The 8,999-nt window shown below is 39.9% G+C and overlaps 1 long non-coding RNA gene across 1 annotated transcript; it reads right to left on the bottom strand.

Annotated features, from left to right (window-relative positions):
- Positions 1-2,513: 2,513 nt before the first annotated feature.
- LOC309630669 lies at positions 2,514-8,993 on the bottom strand. The gene is made up of 2 exons (XR_014245875.1): positions 8,862-8,993; positions 2,514-8,055 (listed from the first exon to the last, which is right to left on the bottom strand). It is a non-coding gene; the product is annotated as an uncharacterized lncRNA (long non-coding RNA).
- Positions 8,994-8,999: the final 6 nt, after the last annotated feature.

The raw sequence follows: 8,999 nt of genomic DNA, 5'->3' as shown, positions 1-8,999 counted from the left end.
AGCAGAATAAAGAAAAAAGAATGAAAAGAATTGAGGACAGTCTCAGAGACATCTGGGACAACACTAAACACACCAGCATTCAAATTATAGGGGTCCCAGAAGACGAAGAGAAAAAGAAAGGGTCTGAGAAAATATTTGAATAGATTATAGTTGAAAACTTCCCTAACATGAGACAGGAAATAGTCAATCAAATACAGGAAGTGCAGAGAGTCCCATACAGGATAATCCCAAAGAGAAACATGCTGAGACACATATTAATCAAACTATCAAAAATTAAATACAAAGAAAAAATATTAAAAGCAGCAAGGGAAAACCAACAAATAACATACAAGGGAATTCCCATAAGGTTAACAGCTGATTTTTCAGCAGAAACTCTGCAAGCCAGAAGGGAGTGGCAGAACATATTTAAAGTGATGAAAGGGAAAAACCTACAACCGAGACTACTCTACCCAGCAAGGATCCCATTCAGATTTGACAGAGAAATCAAAAGCTTTACAGACAAGAAAAAGCTATGAGAATTCAGCACCACCAAACCAGCTTTACAATGAAGCTAAAGGAACTTCTGTAAGCAGGAAACACAAGAGAAGAAAAAGACTCACAAACAAACCCAAATCAATTAAGAAAATGGGGGCTTCCCTGGTGGTGCAGTGGTTGAGAATCCGCCTGCCAATGCAGGGGACACGGGTTCGAGCCCTGGTCTGGGAAGATCCCGCGTGCCGCGGAGCAACTAGGCCCGTGAGCCACAACTACTGAGCCTGCGCGTCTGGAGCCTGTGCTCCGCAACAAGAGAGGCCGCAATAGTGAGAGGCCCGCGCACCGCGATGAAGAGTGGCCCCCGCTCGCCGCAACTAGAGAAAGCCCTCGCACAGAAACGAAGACCCAACACAGCCAAAATAAATAAATAAATGAATAAATTTATAAAAAAAAAAAAAAAAAAAAAAAAAAAAGAAAATGGTAATAGGAACATACATATCGATAATCACCTTGAATGTAAATGGATTAAATGCTCCAACTAAAAGACACAGGCTGGATGAATGGATACAAAAACAAGACTCTTATATATGCTGTCTGCAGGAAACCCACTTCAGACCTAGGGACACATACAGACTGAAAGTGAGGGGATGGAAAAAGATACTCCATGCAAATGGGAATCACAAGAAAGCTGGAGTAGCAATACTCGTATCAGATAAAATAGACTTTAAAATAAACACTGTTACAAGAGATAAGAAAGGACACTACAAAATGATCAAGTGATCAATCCAAAAAGAAAACATGGCAATTATAAATATTTATGCACCCAACATAGGAGAACCTCAATACATAAGGCAAATGCTAACAGCCATAAAAAGAGAAATCAACAATAACACAATAATAGTGGGGCACTTTCACACCCCACTTACACCAATAGACAGATCATCCAGACAGAAAATAAATAAGGAAACACAAGCTTTAAATGACACAATAGATCAGATCAACTTAATTGATATTTTTGAACATTCCACCCGAAAGTGGAAGAATACAATTCCTTCTCAAGTGCACACGGGACATTCTCCAGAACAGATCATATCTTGGGTCAAAAATCAAGCCTTGGAAAATTTAAGAAAATTGAAATCGTATCAAGCATCTTCTGCAACCCCAATGCCATGAGATTAGAAATCAATTGCAGGAAAAAAACCAGTAAAAAACACAAATACATGGAGGCTAAACAGTGCACTGCTAAATAATCAAGAGATCATTGAAGAAATCAAAGAAAAAATTTTAAAATACCTAGAAACAAATGACAATGAAAATACAATGGTCCAAAACCGATGGGAGGCAGTAAAAACAGTTCTAAGAGGGAAGTTCATAGCAATTCAAGCTCACCTCAAGAAACAAGAAAAATCACAAATAAACAATCTAAACTTACACCTAAAGCAACCAGAAAAAGAAGAACAAAGAAAACCCAAAGTTAGTAGAAGGAAAGAAATCATAAAGTTCAGAGCAGAGATAAATGAAACAGAAATGAAGAAAACAATAGCAAAGATCAATAAAACTAAAAGTTGGTTCTTTGAGAAGATAACAAAATTGATAAACCTTTAGCCAGACACATCAACAAAAAAAGGGAGAGGACTCAAATCAATAAAATTAGAAATGAAAAAGGAGAGATTACAACTGACATCGCAGAAATACAAAAGATCATAAGAGACTACTACAAGTAACTATATGCCAATAAAATGGACAACCTCGAAGAAATGGACAAATTCTTGGAAAAGTACAACTTTCCAAGCCTGAACCTGGAAGAATCAGAAAATATAAACAGATCAATCACAGGTAATGAAATTAAAACTGTAATTAAAAATCCTCCAACAAACAAAAGTCCAGGACCAGATGGCTTCACAGGTGAATTCTATCAAACATTTAGAGAATAGTTAACACCTATCCTTCTCAAACTCTTCCAAAAGCTTGCAGAGGGAGGAACACTCCCAAACATGTTCTACGAGGCCACCATCACCGTGATACCAAAACCAGACAAAGATACTACAAAAAAAGAAAATTAGGGGGCTTGCCTGGTGGCGCAGTGGTTGAGAGTCTGCCTGCTAGTGCAGGGGACACGGGTTCGAGCCCTGGTCTGGGAGGATCCCGCATGCCGCGGAGCGGCTGGGCCCGTGAGCCACAAGTTGCTGAGCCTGCGCGTCTGGAGCCTGTGCTCCGCAACAAGAGAAGCCGTGATAGTGAGAGGCCCGCGCATCGCGATGAAGAGTGGCCCCCACTTGCCGCAACTGGAGAAAGCCCCTGCACAGAAACGAAGACCCAGCACAGCCATAAATAAATACATAAATAAAAATAAAAAATAAAAAAATTTTAAAAGACATCAAAATTGATGAATTTTTGTGTAGACATTTTAATATGGAAGATGGAGGGAAAAAAGCAACGTTTTCAGCATATTATGCTTTATTATTTCAAGAAAGGTAAAAACGCAACTGAAACGCAAAAAAAATTTTGTGCAGTGTATGAAGAAGGTGCTGCGACTGATCGAACATGTCAAAAGTGGTTTGCGAAGTTTCATGCTGGAGATTTCTTGCTGGATAATGCTCCACGGTCGGTAGACCAGTTGAAGTTGACAGCGATCAAATCGAGACATTAACTGAGAACAAGCAATGTTATACCACGCGGGAGATAGCTGATCTACTCAAAATATCCAAATCATGTGTTGAAAATCATTTGTACCAACTTGGTTATGTTAATCGCTTTGATGTTTGGGTTCCACGTAAGTTAAGCAAAAATAAAAACCTTCTTGACCATATTTACGCATGAGATTCTCTACTTAAATGTAAAGAAAACGTTCCGTTTTTAAAACAAATTGTGATGGGCGATGAAAAGTGGACACTGTACAATAATGTGGAATAGAAGAAATCGTGGGGCAAGCAAAATGAACCACCACCAACCACACCAAAGGCCGGTCTTCATCCAAAGAAGGTGAGGTTATGTATATGGTGAGATTGGAAGGGAGTCCTCTATTATGAGCTCCTTCCCGAAAACCGAATGATTAATTCCAACAAGTACTGCTCCCAATTAGACCAACTGAAAGCAGCACTCGACGAAAAGCGTCCAGAATTAGTCAACAGAAAACACATAATCATCCATCAGGGTAACGCAAGACCGCATGTTTCTTTGATGACCAGGCAAAAACTGTTACAGCTTGGCTGGGAAGTTCTGATTCATCCGCCATATTCACGAGACATTACACCTTCGGGTTTCCATTTATTTCAGTCTTTACAAAATTCTGTTAATGGAAAAAATTTCAATTCCCTGGAAGACTGTAAAAGGCACCTGGAAGAGTTCTTTGCTCAAAAAGATAAAAAGTTTTGGGAAGACAGAATTATGAAGTTGCCTGAAAAATGGCAGAAGGTAGTGGAACAAAATGGTGAATACGTTGTTCAATAAAATTCTTGGTGAAAATGAAAAATGTGTCTTTTATTTTTACTTAAAAACCAAAGGCGGGGCTTCCCTGGTGGCGCAGTGGTTGAGAATCTGCCTGCCGATGCAGGGGACACGGGTTCGAGCCCTGGTCTGGGAAGATCCCACATGCTGCAGAGCAGCTGGGCCCGTGAGCCACAATTACTGAGCCTGCGCGTCTGGAGCCTGTGCTCCGCAACAAAAGAGGCCGCGATAGTGACAGGCCCACGCACCGCGATGAAGAGTGGCCCCCGCTTGCCGCAACTGGAGAAGGCCCTCGCACAGAAATGAAGACCCAACACAGCCATAAATAAATAAATAAATAAATAAAAATTAAAAAAAAAAAACAAAACCAAAGGCACTTTTTGGCCAACCCAATAATACTGTATATCAACTATACTTCAACAAAAAAAGTGGTGCTAGAACAACTGAATATTCATATAGAAAATAAAGGAATCTCATGAGGGACAAAAATGAACCTCTACCTTTCCTCATATCATACATTAAAATTAACCTGAAACAGATCATATACATAAATGAAAATCTAAAACTGTTAAGACTTCTAGAAGAAAACTGTTGTGATCTCGGGTTGAGAAAGATTTCTCAGTACACAGAAAATATTAAATAGAAAAGAAAAAATGATCAATTAAACTTAACATTAAGAACTAAACACTTCTGCTCTTTGGAAGAAAAAAATTAAGAAATGGAAAGGCAAGCCAGAGACTGAGAGAAGATATTCTCAATACACATATCTAACAGAGGACTTTGCTCTTACAAAATTCAACAATATGAAACCAAACAACCTGTTAAAAAATGTGAAATGACATAAACAGACAATTTACAAAAGGATTTACAAATGTTCAATCAGCACACAAAAAGATGATTAATACCATTAGTCATCAGGGAAATACATGTTAAAACCACAATGATGTACCACTACATATCCAATGGAATGGCAAAATTGAACAGATTGACAAATGATGGAGATACATTGTTGGTGGGAATGTAAAATGGTACAACTGTTATGGAAAACAGATGGCAGTTAAAATTACACCTACCATACGACCTAGTAATTCCACTCCTAGGAATTTACTCAAAAGAAATTAAAATCTATATCCACAAAGACTTATGCATGATTGCCATTGGCAACTTTATTAATGATAACTGGAAATGATCCAAATGTCCAACATGTGACACAAACTGCAGTATATCCATAGAATGCAAAATAAGACAGCAGTAAAAAGGAGCAAATTACTGATACATGTATCAATATGGATGAACCTCAAAACATTCTGCAAAATGAAAGAAGTCAGATACAGAGTATATATAGTATATAATTTTTTAAATAAATTTATTTTATTTATTTATTTTTGGCTGCATTGGGTCTTTGTTGCTGTGTGTGGGCTTTCTCTAGTTGCAGCGAGCAGGGGCTACTCTTTGTTGCGATGTGCAGGCTTCTCATTGCGGTGGTTTCTCTTGTTGCAGAGCACGGGCTCTAGGTGCGCAGGCTTCAGTAGTTGTGGCTTGTGGGCTCTAGAGCACAGGCTCAGTAGTTGTGGTGCACGGGCTTAGTTGCTCCGCAGCATGTGGGATCTTCTGGGACCAGGGCTCGAACCTGTGTCCCCTGCATTGGCAGGCGGATTCTTTTTTTTTTTTTATAATTATTTTAAATTTATTTATTTATTTATTTATTTATTTTTATTTTTAGCTGTGTTGGGTCTTCATTTCTGTGCAAGGGCTTCCTCCAGTTGCGGCGAGCAGGGGCCACTCTTCATTGCGGTATGCGGGCCTCTCGCTATCACGGCCTCTCTTGTTGTGGAGCACAGGCTCCAGACGCGCAGGCTCAGTAGTTGTGGCTCATGGGCCCAGTTGCTCCGCGGCATGTGGGATCTTCCCAGACCAGGGCTCGAACCCGTGTCCCCTGCATCGGCAGGCAGATTCTCAACCACTGTGCCACCAGGGAAGCCCTGGCAGGCGGATTCCTAACCACTGCGCCACCAGGGAAGCCCTATAGTATATAATTTATTACACCATTTATATAAAATCCTAGAACATACAAAATCAATTTACAATATGGCATTTTTTATGTTATACATATACATATATTTTACCACAACAAAAATAATGAAAAAAAAATCTGCAGTGACAGAAAGCAAACAAATTGTTTCTGGAACCTGAAGTTGACTGCAAAGGGGCATGAAAAATCTTTTTGGGGTGACGGAAATGTTCTGTAGCTTCATTATGGAAGTGGTTACATGGATATATATACTTGTCAAAATTCATCTAAAATGGGTATATTTTATTATATGTAAATCATACCTCAATAAAATTGATTTAAAAAGTAAAAACACATACACACACACAAAACTTTACTTACAAATGCAGGAGAAAAAAAATCTGGGAAACAAAGTATATGAAGGCCCAGTTAAAAGCACTGAAAAATAGTCATTTCAGTCTTTGTTTCAAAGGTCCTACTGTGATGTCAGGGTATTAATTTAGTGTTGCTGTAATAAATTATCACCATCTCAGATGTTTAAAACAATACAAACTTATTGTCTCACAGTGTTTTCTGTGGGTCAGGAGTCTGGGCTGAGTTCTTTGCTTACCTGGAATCAAGGTGTCTGCAGGGATGTGATCTCATCTGAGGTTTGGGGTCCCCTTCCAGGCTCATTCAGGTTCCTTAGCAGAATTGGTTCCTTGTGGTTGGATGACTGGAGTTATTGTTTTCTTGCTGGCTCTCAGCTCTTAAAGGCTGCCCTCAGTTCCTAGACATGTGGCTCTCTCATAACTTGGACACTATTTCATCAAAGCCAGCAAGAAAATCTCTTTTAAGGGCTCACCTGATAAGTTCAGGCCCACCAAGGATAGTCTCCCTTTTGACTAATTCAAAGGGCATTAATCGCATCTGCAAAACTCTTTCATCTTTGCCATACAACATAATCTAACCACAAGACTGATATCCTATTCATAGATTCTTCCACAGTCAAGGGAAGGGGATTACATAAGATATGTACACCATGGGTGGGAATCTTAGAGGCCACCTGGAATTCTGCCTATAGCCCTCAACAATTCATGCCTCTCCCAAAGGAAAAAAAACAAAACTGTGTACTCCATCCCAAGGTTCCCCTCTCATCACATTACAGCATCAGCTCAGAATCCAAGATCTCATCATCTAAATCATTTACATCTGAGCAAATGAGGCTCCTGGCTATAAGTCATTAAGTGCAGTTCCTCGAAGCACAATTCCCCTTAGTGACCAGTGAAACTAAAGAGACCAGTGCTCCCAACACTCCCATCATACAATGGTGGGACTGGCATAGGAGAACAGTTAGAGACATTCCAGTTCAACAGGGGGGAAATGGAAGGTACAAATGAGCCACTGGCATATAACAATTCTGACATCCATCTGCGCAAATGTTGGATTTTTACTGCTTAAGGTTTAAGATCTGGGAATAATCTTCCGTGGTGCTCAGATCCTCTGAGTCATCCTTGCTTTTTCATGAAATGTAGCACATGTTTACTGGTGAGTAATTTTTTTTTTTTTTTTTTTTTTTTTTTTGGCCACACCTCGCCGCTTGCAGGATCTTTAGTTCCCCAACCAGGGATCAAACTCAGACCCTGGCAGTGAAAGCGTCAAGTCCTAACCACTGGACCACCAGGGAATTCCCAACAGGTGAGTAATTTTATCAGCCTGCTTCCCACCAGCAGAATTTTGCTGGGTCTAATAGCCTCTACTATTTGTTAGAGTAGCACACCACTCCTGATACCAATCTCTGTCTTAGTTTTCTATTGCAGCATATAACAAATGACCGCAGCTTAAAACTACAGACATTTATTATCTTCCTGTTTCTGTAGATCAGAAGTCCAAGCATGACTTACCTGGGTTTTCTGCTTAGGGTCACAACCAGGCTGCAATCCAGATATTTCCTGGGGCTAAGGCCTCATCAGAAGTTTTACTGGGGAAAGATCTGCTTCCAAGCTCATTCAGGTTGTTGGCAGATTTCAGCTCCTTGCACCTATAGGACGTGAGACCGCTGGCCCTAAAGGCGGTATCATAGCAGGTGGCTTCCTCAAGGCAAGCAGGAGAGTCTCTCTTGCTCCAGTCAGCTGAGATCCAGCCTTGTATAACATAGTATAAACATGGGAATGATATCCCGTCACTTTTACATCCCATCATCTTTGCTATATTTTATTAGCTGGATGAAAGTCACAGGTTCTGCTCACATCCAAGGGGATGGGATCATACAAGGGCATGACTCAATGGGGGCCACTTTAGTCTGTGTCCCCCACACGTTCCTTTGTCTCCATTACCTTCGTCAACCTGAGAAAAACTCCTCATGCCTTTCATATGAATATACCCAGTATTTGGCACAAAGCCTGACACACCCGAGTGCCAGATAATTTAAAGTGATCAAACTTTTGCTCCCAGGACCCCTTTATACCCTTAAAAATATCATTGAGGATCTGAAAGAGCTTTGGTTTATATGGGTTATAGCTATTGATAGTTATTGAGTTTAAAAATTCACTTAATTCATTTAAAAGTAAAAATAACCTCATTATATATTAACATATATTACATTTTTTAAATTATATTTTCAAAAAATTGTGAGAAGAGTAACATTGTTTTACATTTTTGCAAATCTTTTTAACATCCAGCTTGATATTAAGACAGCTGTTTTCTCATATCTCTTTCACATTCAGTTTCACATCATGTGCCTTCTAAAAAACTCCTCTGTACACTCAAAGGGAGATTGAGAATTAAAAAGACAAATAGTGTTATACAAATACATCTGGACCTTGTGGGCGCCCTGCAAGGATCTTGAGGACCTCCTGGAGTCCCCGGACCACACTCTGAACCATTGATTTAGAGAACTGTCCTGAACTGAGGGAAGGACGGCACTTTGATACATTCGAAAAGTACTTACTGAATGCCTACTCCGTGCTCGCGTGGGTTCAAAGGGAACTCTGTCCTCAAGGTACTCACAGCAGAGCGAGAGAAGAAAGGTTAAGGACCGCTTTAGTTCACTTTTGAGCTGAGGCTGAAGTGACAAAGGACGGGCCAG

This window comes from Balaenoptera borealis, assembly GCF_965194805.1.
Source record: "Balaenoptera borealis genome assembly, chromosome: 6".
NCBI classification, from domain to species: Eukaryota; Metazoa; Chordata; class Mammalia; order Artiodactyla; family Balaenopteridae; genus Balaenoptera; species Balaenoptera borealis.
The sequence above is the reverse complement of the archived record's forward strand: the minus strand, read 5'-3'. Positions and strand labels throughout refer to the sequence as shown.